The sequence below is a fragment of the Castanea sativa genome, chromosome 2 (assembly GCF_040712315.1).
Source record: "Castanea sativa cultivar Marrone di Chiusa Pesio chromosome 2, ASM4071231v1".
Taxonomy (NCBI): domain Eukaryota; kingdom Viridiplantae; phylum Streptophyta; class Magnoliopsida; order Fagales; family Fagaceae; genus Castanea; species Castanea sativa.
Window position 1 is genome coordinate 13,848,434 of NC_134014.1, and position 15,189 is coordinate 13,863,622.

Here is a 15,189-nt window from a genome sequence, read left to right on the forward strand (position 1 = left end):
TATAGGAGTAAAAACATGCATCAATAGTCTACCCACTTCTCTCCCTCTCAATAGCCCATTCTCGAATGAGTCAAGAATCTGAGATTAAGCCATCTAGGTCCATTTTCTAAAGTGAGTAACTTCTACAGTAGGACTCCTCTATGAGGTTACCCACATTGGAGATTTATTCCCTTTTTGGACTTGAATCTACTAAAGAGTCAAGCTCATTCCTTTAGCAAACTAATCTTCTTTCCTTTGCCATGCTTGATTAATGACTAACCTAACATCTTGCCATTAATCTATTTTTGCCATAATCACGTTGTGATATTTTTCTTTCGTAGAACTGCTCGTGTATTATTGTTGTTAGTAGAAAATATTTTAGTTAAAATGTTTTAGATATCCTGCAGTATTATGTTTTCCTACTATAACACTTGTAACAGTTGTTCCTGCCGCGAGCACGTGAATACGCTCAAGATTCTTGCCAGGACACATCAACATAAGAAGGGCCCAACTTGCGCACAAGCTGGCCTAAGGTGTCTCAGTTAGGCCAGTCTTGACTCTTCTACCCCAGAATCACAAGGCCGTGGTGCAGCAGGAGCAATCCAACCCAAGACACAAAAAAGGCCCACTACATTTAAATTGACGACTTCACTAGGAAGTTGGGAAAAAGACAAGGAAAGCAGATAAAGCCCTCGCAAGTTGTGCCCCCGAGATCAAAGATGATACGAAACATGAGTGTTATGCCCTCACTGGCAGAGTCAAGACCAGCCACGCCCCACCAGCACTAGCCCAATCAAGCGGAAGGTGTTAATGGAGTGGGGGCTAGGCCACAGTAGCAACAGAGAATCCCTACTAACAATACCAACTTTTTTATTGAAGTACTACAATCTGTACAGCATTCCCAGCAGCGGCTGATGGAAGACATTCGCCAGATGAAGGCAGACAAGACGAAAGAGAAAGAAAGCTAGATGACCCAAAGCATGTGGCAAACAAGGAAGAAACCCCTATAAGGGGTGACCCACAAAATGCAGAACAGGGTTTCATTACCATGGTCGAAGTTGCAACACTTTTAAAGAAGGAAAATGTCACGACCCAAACCTGTACTTCAGAATTTAGAGCATGACCGGCATGTTAATATCAAGTTTACCTCAATACTAACATGAACCAACCTAAACTGAAGGTGCTTAACAAGAATTATTTCATGAATACCTGCTTATTTTCTTGCATAAAAGCCATAAAATACAAAAATGATGAAAACCTTGAAAATTCATTTCCTTTGAACTTTGCAAGATTACCACTTGGCAGAAACTTTAGGTATTCATGTAAATATTACATAGCTAAAAATTTAGCAAAAGTTCTTATTTACAAACCTAACCCCGAAGACATACAACTAGGATTCAAAACAAACTAAGGTTCCGAATTACAACTGTGCTCAAAGGATTAAGTACATCTTGATTCCTCCTATACAACAAAAGAGCTAAACTACTATACAACAAAAAAGACTATACAATCTAACAAAAGAGAATCACAGAATCTTGCCACCTCTAATACTCTCGCTGCGTCTAGGAAGAACCTGTGCACTGAAATATAATAGGGTGAGCTGCGAAGCCCAGTAAGGTTTTTAAGCTCCATAGGCCTTTGATAAGAATGCATGTAAATCAAATATTTTATGGATATACCAGCTTTGATAAAATAGCCTTCATACTATTCATATTGCTCTTAAATTAACTTATGAACTTTCAAATGAAAATACTTCATTTTCCTTTCATATAATAATAAAAGGACTTAAACATATTTCAACGTACTTTTCTTATCATCATACTTTTCTTATAACTTCCAAATAGCTTAATAGTTCACTTATAATACATATTAGTCAATCAAATTGTAAGTCTGTCACAACTTTAGGAGGCTTCCAGCACTTAGTGCCAAGCATCCAGCATTCCCCACAATGCTTGGTAATTCCAGAATCATATCATAATACATATTTCCAACCATGGGAGTAGATTGAGATCCTACACAAGTTGGTGGTTACCAAGAAGGGTGGGTACAGCAGAGCCAATCCCATTTATAATGGCCAATCAGAATTTCCATGAAAATACCAGTACTATAACCCCTACTAGCTGAGTTCAGATTATAACAATAGAGTAACTGAAAACTATATTTTCTAGATACTAAACTTTTACATAAATATTTCATAACAATCGCATATCCATTTCATTCTTTAAACATTACGTTCGTGATATGGGTAATAGCATCAATATGCTAAAATTATCATATATATGGAATTCAATAAGTCACGAACATAAATCTTTACTTAAATCATACTTATATGTAATATTTCTAATTAAAAGGGTTTTATGCATAATAATTTTCTAAATAATCTTTATACTTATCAAACGCACATGTCACATATCCCTTACCTGAAAACAGAAGATGCGAGAGATTTGTACAAAAGGAGCTCAAATGCCTGTGTTCTCGTTCCCGTCACCTAAATGAAAGACCAAAACTTATTACTAACAACTCTTCCTAAAAATATAAACTTATACCTCAAACACAACCTAACTCTCAAACTTAGTATAATCTTAATTCCCATCGCATAGAGTTTCCCCAAAAACAAGGTACAATCATCAAACTCATTACATATGAAAACATAGAGAAACCAAGGCATAAAAATTCATCTATAATCTAAACATACCAAAAGATAAGCACATTAAATTATAGCTCAAAACATTCAACCAAACTTCAAAATTAAATCCACAAAGTCAAAGTTTCCCTTCACTGTTTACTGCTCATTTCAGCAGCAAAGGCCTCATTTGTAAAATATGAATGGGCTATCTAAACACATCCAAATGTCATGAAATTTTACAGAGCTACTCTCCTGTAAAAAGTTCAAAGCCAAAGCATAAAACCATGATTTATTAAAAATTGTACAAGGCAATCCGCTCAAATCTGTCCTGACAGAAATTCATGCAACTTAGAAATTAAACCATTATTTTTTTTATTAATCCAAATGCAGTGAGACCACTTCCATAACAACCATATGTGTCTTAGGATTCATAGAAACTACTCCTAGCATCCTAATTCACAGCAAATGATTTAATACCTATTTTTCTTGTGGTAAACATCAAATCTGTCACAGCGACAGCTTCAGCACATATGTTCTTATAAAATCATCAACTAAATGCAATCGGTCTTCATTTCACTTGGGCATTTTTATACCAATACTATAAACATTAAAATACATCATTAAGCATCCAATAGACCATAACACCATCAATCTTTTAGCTTACAAAAACAGAATCACAAGTTCAGCCCCTGAAATCAGATTTGAGAACAAGGAAGAGAAAATGAACAAAACAATCATACTACCAACATACCCAAAATCAAATGAGGTTTTGATTACATACTCACAACCTTTGAAGCTGAAACTTTAGTGTTAGGCTCTTAATTTCTTCTTTAGAGTGAGATTTATTGTTTTGGTGAGAGGGGGAGGGAGTGATGTAGCCGTGTGGAAGCAAAGAGAGAAGAAAAACAAAGAAGCAAGGAAATGATGAACCAAGGCTGTTCTGAAGCAGCAAAAGAAAGATAAGGGATTGACTTTGAGGTGGGGCACGTGTATGGCAAAGGAAAATCGTGGGTTGGTGTCTCACCTAACCATTTTTTTAAAATTTCATTTCTACCCCTTAAAAGCTTATATTTCTAGAAAATCCCAAGAACAAGATAACTTTTCATATATACCCTTAACTTTATAAAACTTCTTTCTAAAACATTAAAAGAGCATATATCTTCTATAATATCACAATATCAAAGATTTATGCACTTAAATTAATTTAGATGATAACAAACATATAAACTCATAAATTTAATTATGCAATTAGGTTAGGGGTGTTACAGAAAAGGCCAAAGCGCCCAAGGAGAGGTTCTATGCACGAAGGCCTTCTTATCCGCTGAGGATACCCAACAAGCCATATCCTGAGAGATATGAACCTCAAAATTTCGCACAATATGATGGCAGGAGAGGAAGTGCTATTGAGTACATGAGTAAGTTTATTGACACCCTCAATCCCTATGCAGCAGACTAAGATTTATGTCTTTGTGGGTTTTCTAAATCCTTGAGTGATCAGGCATACACTTGGTACACTGGCTTGAAGCCTAGGGTTGATCCTAACATGGGATGATGTGGTAGACACATTCTGTACCAAGTATTTTCACGAAGAAGAGACGGCCACACTCGCAACTTTGCAAGGAACTAAGCAAAGGAGCGATGAAGACTTGATGGAGTACATCAAAGATTCAGGGACATAGCCCTCGACTGCTATGATCACTATGAAGGAAAGATGTTGGTGGAAATGTATATGGGTAACATGATCATGGAATACAAAGTTTTCCTAGAGAACATGGAAATCTTCCAGTTCGTGCAGCTATTGTAAAAGGTCAAGAAGACCGCCCAATCAATAAGGCTAAGCTCTAATAGACCCAAAGAGCGAAAATCTACGCCACAGGCTATGGCGGTATCTACTAGCAAAAAGAAAAGGAAATCAGATGGGAGGGAGCACGAGACCACCCTGCCACTACCATCTACACCAACAGAGCTAGATGTGCTCCTGAATAAGTGGATTGCAAATGGGGCTTTCAAGACCAATCAAGTTTCTAGAGAACCCACTAAGGAAGAGTGAAGGGACCCACTCTTCTGTCGATTGCACAACTATGTGCAACACTTTACTGCAAAATGTTGGGCGCTCCACAGATTAGAGCACCGTAGGATCAAAGAAGGAACTCTCAAGTTGTCCTAGCCAGAAGTGCAAAGAAACCCACTCTAAGGGGAAGGGAGTAGCAGTAGTCCTTATTTTTGCAGATCCAAGAGAGGATGAAGAAGAAAAGTGGCCCTACCTGACTCAGCTAGCACCACCTTATAGAAAAGTTCTAGGTTCAAGAACCTGTTCAATCAACTGGAACTCACAACCAACAAACAAAGAATTGCCACATAGGCTCTAGTGAGCATTGCCTCAGGGACAAGAATAGAATGGAAGTAACGGGATTTGGAGGAAGAGGTGAGTATACTACTGGTCACATTCAGCAGTGGCTGAAGGTCGAGCCGATAACCTCCTTAGGACGCTTCCATGTTGTGAAACAGAAGTTTCATATCATATATTATTGGGAAGACCGTGGTTACACAAACACCGATTGGTCTCATTAGCCTATCATCAGTGTGTAAAAGGGAGATTGAATGGCAGGATGGTACAAATAGCGGCAAACTCATCACCATTTGAGCAAGTAGAAGCCCACTTAGTAGAAACCATGTTCTATGATGAATGGGCGCCATCTGGTGAAAGTTTGGTGTCCAAACCGCAAGACACCTTCATCTCAAGATGGGATGATGTTCAAGATGACCCAGAGCCTGACCTGAGAGAGCTGCTAATGCAAAGGAAAAAGAGGAAAGAAGCCCCACTTCAGAGTTAGGTGATATGCCACGATGTGACAGGGTTCGAACACCTGACGGAATGGATAGTCTACAAGTTATGAAGGTGCACAAAGCCCACCTGCAGTACACGAGGGGGTCCCAAACAAGGGCCACAACATAAAATTTTAGTGTGTTGTGTGGCCCATGAAAATTCGGAAGAAGAAAGTGACACGGAAAGTGAAAAGGAGGTTACAGCAAAAAAAGACACGTAGGTAACAGTAGAAAAGAAGTTAGAAGAAATTGACTTGGGTACAAACCCATAAAAGTCGAGACCCATTTCAATAAGTTTAAAGCTTTCAGAGGATGAAATGGTAGAATTGATCCTATTGTTGAAAGAGTTTAGAGATGTTTTTGCATGGGACTATAGCGAGATGCCTAGGTTAGACCTAGGACTGGTGGTGCACATGCTCAACGTAGATCCTGAGGCTAAGCCAGTGCTTAACCTGCTAGAGTGTTTCACATCAAAATAGAAGAACAGATAGTGAAGGAAATGCAAAAGTTGTCGGTGGCTGGCTTTGTCAAACCCATTTAGCACCCGCGATGGTTGTCCAACATTGTACCAGTGAAGAAGAAAAATGGGCAAATACAGTGCTGTGTAGACTTCGGAAACCTTAACCAGGTCTACCTCAAAGACGAATTCCCACTTCCCAACATGGACTCGTTGATAGACTCTGCAATAGGTTATACCATGTTTTCCTTCGTGGATGGATTTAGTAGGTACAAACAGATTCGAATGGGGCCAAAAGATGTGGAGAAAACTGCCTTCAGAATGCCCAAAGGTAATTTCTACTACACTATGATTCCCTTTGGGTTGAAAAATGCAAATGCAACTTACCAGGGCACGATAAGCACCATATTCCATGACATGATGCACCAAGAACTGGAAGACTATGTAGATGACATAGTCGTGAAGTCAAGAAGGCGAGAAGATCATGTTAAAGTGTAAAGAAAGGTATTTGAAAGGTGTAGAATTTTCAAGCTAAGAATGAATCCACTAAAATATACTTTCAGAGTGTCTGCTAGGAAAATTCTGGGATTCTTGGTCCACAAAAGGGGAATAGATGTGGACCCAGCTAAGGCCACAGCCATTGTGACCATAAAGCCACTGACCATAGTGAAGGAATTGAAGAGTTTTCTAGGGAAGGTTTCCTACATCTGGAGGTTCATCCTTGGTTTGGCATCAATCACCTCAGCTTTTACCAAATTGCTCAAGAGAGTACAAGGCTTCGAGTAAGGAGAGGTGCAGTAGTAGAAGATCATGACAAAACTCCCTACAGTGCAAGCCCCAATCCGCAAAAAGCCATTGCTACTTTATTTGGCCTCAAGCCTATCTGCCATAGGTGCTTTGATAGTGAAGATGGAGGTGGTGTCAAACAGCTGGTTTATTACATAAGTCGCACCCTAAGGGATGCGGAAACCCACTACCCCATAGTAGAGAGGGCATGCCTAGCAATAGTTTATGCATCACAAAGACTGCATCATTATTTCTTGGCTACGAGATACACTTGATGACAAAGTCTCTCGCAATCAAAGCCCTCCTCTGACAACCTATCCTGTCTAGAAGGATATCTCAGTGGTTGTTATAATTGTCGTAATATGACTTGAAGGTAGGAACACCCAAGGCGGTAAAAAGTCAAGCCATAACGGACCTGCTAGCCCAATTTCCAGGAGAAGAGGAATTTCCACTGGATGATGTGTTAGGAAATTTAGACTCCGATTGATAGAATTAACAAGTTTTAAATCCAAGTTGTTAATTAGATTTATTATGAATAAAACTTATTAAAACAAACATACATCAATATCATGTCAAAATCATGCACAGTGGAAAATTAAATAAGACAAGATATGATGACCTAGGAAAACCAATGAAACAAACTAGTTTCAATGGTAAAAAAAACCTGGGGAGAAACCTTCCAAAAAAGCAATTCACTATAGTAAAGAGAAGTTTCAGATCTAGTACAAAATCTTTGTCCCTAGACTCCACAATCCCCATAGATGAACTTACAATAGAAACCCTCTATCACTTCAGAACCTCTAAACTCGTCAATGTATGAATGCCACCCTTTTGATGCATGAATCTCAGTACGTGACTAACTAATGATGCACGGTTCCTAGTACGTGACTAACTCACCAACTTGAAGAAGATTTTTGGCTGCAAAGTTCTTCAATTCATTAACAATGAAGATCAAGAAGCACTTAGTTACAAAACCCCAAGGCGCAAAGACATAGTAGCTTCTTTTAGAGAGAATAAGGCATCGATCACCTTTTACATGTGTTCTCCTTGTATTCTCTTATGTGACAGCCTTTAAAATAAGCCTTATATATGTCTAGAGTTGTGAGAAAAGAAACTCTACACATACATATCAGTATGGGCCGAAAATCATATATGGAAATCTGAATTTCGTAATTCTCAATAGATATAGCTGTCGAGCTATCTGTCAAGACCTCGATAGATATATCTGTCAAGCTATCTATCAAGATTCATTAATTCTCAATAGATATTATCTGTCGGCAGCTGTCGAGAATCTGTCAAACTTTAATGAAAAGCTTTTCTTTACTTGTTTCTTGGTTCAATCTTCATGGCTTTAACTCTTGACTTGAACAACATGTTTCTAAAACTTAAACCATCCTAGATCTACCCAATTACAAGTAAAGGTAGTTTTATCAAATGATTAGCCAATTCTAAATGACATATGCTCTTAACATAATTCACATATGTTCTAACAATCTCCCCCTTTAGCAATTTGTGACAAAACCACAACAAACAAATGAACATATGAGAGAAGTTATAAATCACTTAACTCATACTCACTTGTTGAATACAATAAAATATATCCTAACACAAACTCTTGGAAAATTTTGCAAGAAGAGAGTTCATGGTATGGAAGACTTTGACAACCTGTATTTCTGAAACACTTTAAACAAAACTCATCATGGCATCTTAGTGTGAAACAGAAATAAAAGATTACATACAATAAGAAACATGTGTATAAAGAAGGAAAAGAAACAACACATGTAGAGGAAAGTGAGAAGAACATACATCATATATATATATATATATATATATATATATATATATCAAAAATAAGCACAATGTATGTAAACATGGTCACAAGACTGGTGTACAAGAAAAAGAAGCTAAACGAAGCTCATACAACAACAAGAAGGTAACCACTCCCCTTTACAAGCAAATGTATTTCTCCCCCTAACATGTAGAATTTTAAAAAGAAATCACATATTCTCCCCCTTTTGGTCATGATTGACAAAGGGTACAAGAAGTTATAAACCTTCACCCGAAAAACATAAAGATGATCAAAGATGATCAAGGGGGCACAAGAAGTCCATATAAATGCATGAACGTAATGAAACAAGATGCTATCGATGACAAGATAATAGAAAGATGCAAAACATGTGAAAAATAATGCATGCAAGAGGATCTCGACAGATCGAGCAGCTGTAGAGCAGAAGCCAACCTTGATGGATCGAACAGCTATCTAGCATCTATCGAGCAGACAAAAACTTTCTTGATGAATCAAGAATCTGTAAAGAAGCTATCGAGACAAATTCTTAAAAACTTTGATGGATCGAGATTGCGTTAACTTCTGTCGAGAAGGAAAGATCAAGGAGCTCAATAGATAGCTTAGTTGTTGAGAGGTATCAAGAAGCTGTCAAGATGTGCAAAAGCAGTTTTTCAAAGAAGAGAAAAACACAAAAATGAATGCAATCAAACATGCTACTCTACCAAAGATCCAAACAACATTTTAAACTCTCAAAAAAACATCTCTTAACAAGAAAAATGTTGAGCATATAGATCCAAAACACACACACACACACTAAAAAAGTCTAACCAATTTTATATTTCAAAAACAAGTTAAAATAGTTTAGTGAGCATACATTAACACATGTATTCCTTGTGATAGCCAAATCACATTGTACTTGCACATGTATCAAAAGTAGCAAAGAATATTACGTGTTGTGTGAAAAACATCGCAAGATTGCATAAGTGTCTACATGTTATGACGATTTGAGATATGAGAAAATCAATTTAATTCACACAGAATCATAATTGCTTGATGGGGACTATCACCTTCGAGGTACATTCTATAACTTCCACATCTCCTAAAAGACACGCTTGCAATCATATATAAAGCATTTTGATTCTTTTTGCTTTTATTTATCTTTGCATGTTTTTCTTTTTAGTATACCATGCATGGGCATATAAGAGAGAGAAGAAAATACCCAATGATGTTAAGCTTTTGACATTGCACTTTTGCTATGCCGAAGTATAAAGATGTCATTTCATAATTGTCAGGCAACAGTGGTGAAATGGTTATTTATGCCTTTCTCTTAGGATTTTTTAGTCTTTCTCGTCAAAAAGAGTGATACGAGTCTTAAGTACAGAGATTACTTAATCTTACTCATTACAAACACGAGCCACAAAGCTCACTTACTTAGTTGTGCATAAAGATACTCATCTAAGCTACAAAAGATACAAAATTTAGAAAACTTTGTTTCAATGGCCATCCAAGGTACACAAGTACCAATGTACACAAAACACACACTGTTTTTGTATTTTTCTGATTTTTTCCACCTTTTCTTTATTTTGAAAAACAAACAAAATAAAGACTAAACAACCAAATAAAAACAAACAAACAACATGAAGGCATGAAAGAAAAATGCAGATGCATGAAAGCATGATTCCAAAAGCTAATAAGAAATCAAGCAAAGAGAGTCCTACTTTAGATATAAAGAATTAAAGTATAGAACAAATAGAAAAGACAATTAAGTCTTAGGCTCCTTTCTCACCCACACACCACAAGTCTTTGGCCATGAATATGAAAAGGCACATGTCCCAATATGTCTACTAAAAGACATAGAAGAATTAGAATTCTCTTGAAATTGAGTTAAAAAGTTCAAAGTTTTTAATAACTCTCCAAACAAAGGTGTAGGTCCTTGAGAGGAAACCTATGACCATTTGGACACTTGCTTTTGAGGATACAACTTAAAGCAATTAGGACAAATGTGTCCAGAAACACCACAATGATGACAAACATGAGGTCTAACAAAGGATTTAGAATTAGCCAAATCAGTTTTGGATTTTATACCTTTATTACCTTTCTCACATTGGGGCACAAAGACAATCCTTGATCCAAAAGCTGTGGAAGAGGAGGGACTGGAGGACTCAACATATCCTAAGTCAATCTTATCAGAATTAGACTTTTGAGCACTCAATACCTCATTAAGCTTTGCACTAGACATCCTCTCTATTTGAGTTCTAGCTTGACTAAGCCCAACCTCAAGAATCTTGACCTTCTTTTTTTAATGAGGTGTTCTCCATAACAAAAGTCTCAACCAACCTTGTAGCCTCATCTAATTTGACTAATATATCAGCTTTTTCAGTTTTTGCCTCATTAAGCTCTTTTCTACAACGATGAGAAGTCTTTTCAGATTTTATAAATTCAGTGCATAGCTTATTATAGGCTTCCTAAAGGGTCATTTTCTTGGGCACTTCATCATCAGAAGAATCCTCACTATCACTAGCGCTCTCCACAATCACCTTATCGACTGTGGTAGCAAAAGCCATAAAGTGACCACATTCATCCACATACTCATCAGAAGAGTCGTTCTCAGTATCACTCCAAGTAGCAACCAACCCTTTATCTTTTAACTTCTTGGTTTTTTCCTACATAATGTAGTTTGGGCACTCTATCCTCATATAACTAAAACCTTTGCACTCGTGGCACTAGATAAGGGGTTTCTCACTCTTACCTTTCCTAGAGGATTTAGATTTCCTAGAAGGTTTGTCCTTATCCTTTTTCCTAAACTGAAGAAGCTTGATAATCTCATCAGCTATGAAGGTTAAGTCCTCATCTTCATCCTCATCCTCATATTTATCTTCAGAGTCATCACTCTCTTCCTCTATATCCTTAAGAGCCAAGTTTCTACTCTTTCCACCTTTTCCCATTAAGCCTAATCCCATTTCATAGGTTTGAAGGTTCCCTACAAACTAAGTCAAAGGAATTTGATCAATGTCCTTGACTTCTTCAATGGCAGTGATCTTGGCATGGAATCTTTCAAGTAAGGACGTAAGGATTTTCCTAACAATTTTGGATTCTGCTATAGATTCTCCACGGTTGAAGGCAGAATTCACAATATCCTTAAGTTTAGCATAAAACTCATGAAAGGTCTCATCCTCCTCCATCCTTATTTCTTCAAAACTACTAGTGAGTCTTTGAAGTTTCACAGTCTTTACTGCCCTAGTATCTTCATAGGTGGTCTCAAGAATGGTCCATGCTTTCTTAGCAACTTCTGTGGATGACATTTTCTTGAATTCCTCATTAGTCACCCCGCAAAACAAAGCATTACAGGCCCTACTGTTGAAATTTTTCGCTATGATTGTTGCTTCATCCCAATCCAACGGCACTTCCTTTGGCTTAATCCAGCCAACTTCAACAGTTTTCCATACTTTTTCATCTAAAGCCTACAAAAAATCTTTCATACGAACTTTTCAGTACGCATAATTAGTGTCATCAAATAGAGAAGGAATCAAAAGAGATTATCCACGATCCATGACAACGGGGGTCAAGGATCACACTTAGGAAATTAATCCAATCAGAGTGTACCCGCTCTGATACTACTTGTTAGGAAATTTAGACCTCGGTTGATACAATTAAAAAGTTTTAAATCCAAGTTGTTAATTAGATTTATTATGAATAAAACTTATTAAAACAAACATACATTAATATCATGTCAAAATCATGCATAGCGGAAAATTAAATAAGACAAGATATGATGACCTAGGAAAACCAATAAAACAAACTAGTTTCGTAGTAAAAAAAACCTGGGAGGGAACCTTCCCGGAAAGCAATTCACTATAGTAAAGAGAAGTTTCAGATCTAGGACAAAACCTTTGTCCCTAGACTACACAATCCCCATAAATGAACTTACAGCAGAAACCTTCTACCGCTTCAGAATCTTTGAACTCGTCAATATATGAACGCCACCCTTTTGATGCACGAATCTCAGTACGTGACTAACCAATGATGCACAGCTCCCAGAACGTGACTAACTTACCAACTTGAAGAAAATTTTTGGCTACAAAGTTCTTCACTTCATTAACAATGAAGATCAAGAAGCACATGGTTACAAAACCCTAAGACACAAAGACGCAGTAGCTTCTTTCAGAGAGAATAAGGCATCGGTAACCTTTTGCATGTGTTCTCCTTGTATTCTCTTATATGACGGCCTTTAAAATGAGCCTTATATATGTCTAGGGTTGTGAGAAAAGAAACCCTACATATACATGTCAGCATAGGCTGAAAATCAGATCTAGAAATCGGAATTTTGTAATTCTCGATAGATACAGCTGTCAAGCTATCTATCGAGACCTTAATAGATATATCTGTCAAGCTATCGGTCGAGATTCATTGATCCTCGATAGATATTATCTGTCGGCAGCTGTCGAGAATCTATCCAGCTTTAATGAAAAGCTTTTCTTCGCTTGTTTCTTGGTCCAATCTTCAAGGCTTTAACTCTTGACTTGAACAACATGTTTCTTGAGGACTTAAACCATCCTAGATCTACCCAATTACAAGTAAAGTGCATTTTGTCAAAGGATTAGCCAATTCTAAAAGACATGTGTTCTTAACATGATTCACATATGTCCTGACACGATGAAGTTCCAGGATAAGTGGCCACAGCAGAAGTAACCAGAGAGCAACGGGTCATAAAGTTTAACGGCTCTTCTACAGCAAACTTGAGGGGCACAGGAGTGGTCCTCTACCAAGAAGGAGAAGAGAACTTGGAGTTTTCGTGTTCTAACAATACTGCAGAATATGAGGCCTATCTTACTAGATTAGCCACAACCCTCAAAATAGGAATCAAACATTTGAAAGTGATAGGTGACTCCAACCTGGTGGTTTGCCAAGCCAAAGGGAGTTTCTCCTTAAAGGAACCAAGCTTAGCTCCGTACGGGAAGCTGGCCTAGAAAATGGAAAAAAGGTTTTCAACATTTAAGATAGAGCACGCTCAAAGAAGCGAGAATTGGTACGCAGACACTCTGGACGCGTTGGGCACACAGATAGCTTTCAAAGGAAATAGTACCGGAGTTGGAGTCAACAAGCAAAGAGAGTCTACTGTTTAAATATTGCGGGAAAGGTTCTAGGGAAGACAAGGATGTGAAGAGGATTGAAGGGTTCCCATTAAGGAGACCATGTTGAATGTTGAGGCCCATTTTTTGACAAAAGGGCTCAATGGCAAAAGAAGTCCAACAATATGAAAAAATGAAGAAAGAAAGCAGTAAAGTAAAGACCATTGGGCTAGAATGGAAGTAGTAAGCCTATGGGAATCGTAAGAGATGGAAAGAAAGAGAAAATGGGCCGGAGGAGCCCAAAGAAAGAAATTAGTAAACGGGGTTGGTTCGAAGGCCAATAAACCCAAAGGCAAAGGATGTAGTAATTGGGTCAGAGAAGCCCAAAAGATTTAGCAAAAACCCATGAGAATGAAAGAGGTAGGAAAGAATTAAATGGGCTGAGGATGCCCAAAGAATGAAATGAGCTGAGGATGCCCAAAGAATGGAATGGGTCAAGGAAGCCCGAGATATTGAATCTACACTTTTCTGCAACGTGAATGACTACTCTTCATTTCTTACATTAAAAATATTGTTCTACTTCCTGCACATAAACAAATCTAAAACCCAAATAAGATACTCATCAAGTAAATTTTTACATGGGTTAACAAATTCTCAAATATATACATACGTATATGCGTATATATACTTAAATGTATTCACATATACATATATAAAATATATTGCAGAACATGAGCTACAATGTATACATGTGCGTATGGCAGAATAATGATTGGTTCGTGTCAAAAGTAAAACATGTAATAACAAAGAAATAAGAAAGGTTTAGCTAGTATAATAGCGTAGGGGGATTTTTTTTCATTGCCCACATGATATTTGAGAAGTCAAAACCGAGACTCGACTTTAGGCTTGGAACATGGCCCAAAGGCTATCGATGAAGTGTGAAAGGCTCATTTTGCTCAAGGTCTGGGTTGCATCTAACAAATATCGTAATGAGGCCCTAAAAATACCTCCTACAAAGATAAGCTAGCACAAAGGATGGCCCACCACAATAAGTACTTAGATAATAGTCCAACGGTAAATAAGAAAAATGTTCAGCGGTAGATGTTTGGAAAATTAATAAATGTATTTGCATAGTAAAAATTATGCATTTCCTCCATAGTCGGTTAATATAAAAGTGGGTCTGTTATAACAAGTACATAAGAGGAAAAATGGTCCAGCAATGAATTTGATAGACCTTCGGCAGTAACGTCTGATTAGTCAATAAATGTGTTCACATGATAAAATTCATATATTTTCCTCATTATTATTAAGTCAACATGAGGGAAAACTTTCATAGTATCCAAAACATTATGGCCTTCATTATAATAACAATAAACAAGGATTAAAGGCTTTATAATTATGAGTAAAAGAGGAAAAAATAGGATGGAATGAAGGGGGGGAAAGAGTGTCCATCTAGTGCAGCAAATGTTTAAACAAGGTCTTCATGTGCCATATCATGCCCATAATGATGAATATATATGTATAGTAAGTGATGGGAATGACTTTATGTGACTTATGAGTGAATATATGAAAATATGGAAGAGAGATGAAATGATGTTTAGCCATTTTCAAGTATGGTGTAAAGAGGGGCTGTTTATGACTATTTTAAAGTGCTGTGATT

General features: G+C 37.3%; 1 long non-coding RNA gene across 1 annotated transcript; it reads right to left on the reverse strand.

Moving 5' to 3' along the window:
• Positions 1 to 1,232: 1,232 nt before the first annotated feature.
• On the reverse strand, positions 1,233 to 3,566 carry LOC142624126 (uncharacterized). Its single transcript, XR_012842289.1, has 2 exons — positions 3,387 to 3,566; positions 1,233 to 2,467 (listed from the first exon to the last, which is right to left on the reverse strand). It is a non-coding gene; the product is annotated as an uncharacterized LOC142624126 (long non-coding RNA).
• Positions 3,567 to 15,189: the final 11,623 nt, after the last annotated feature.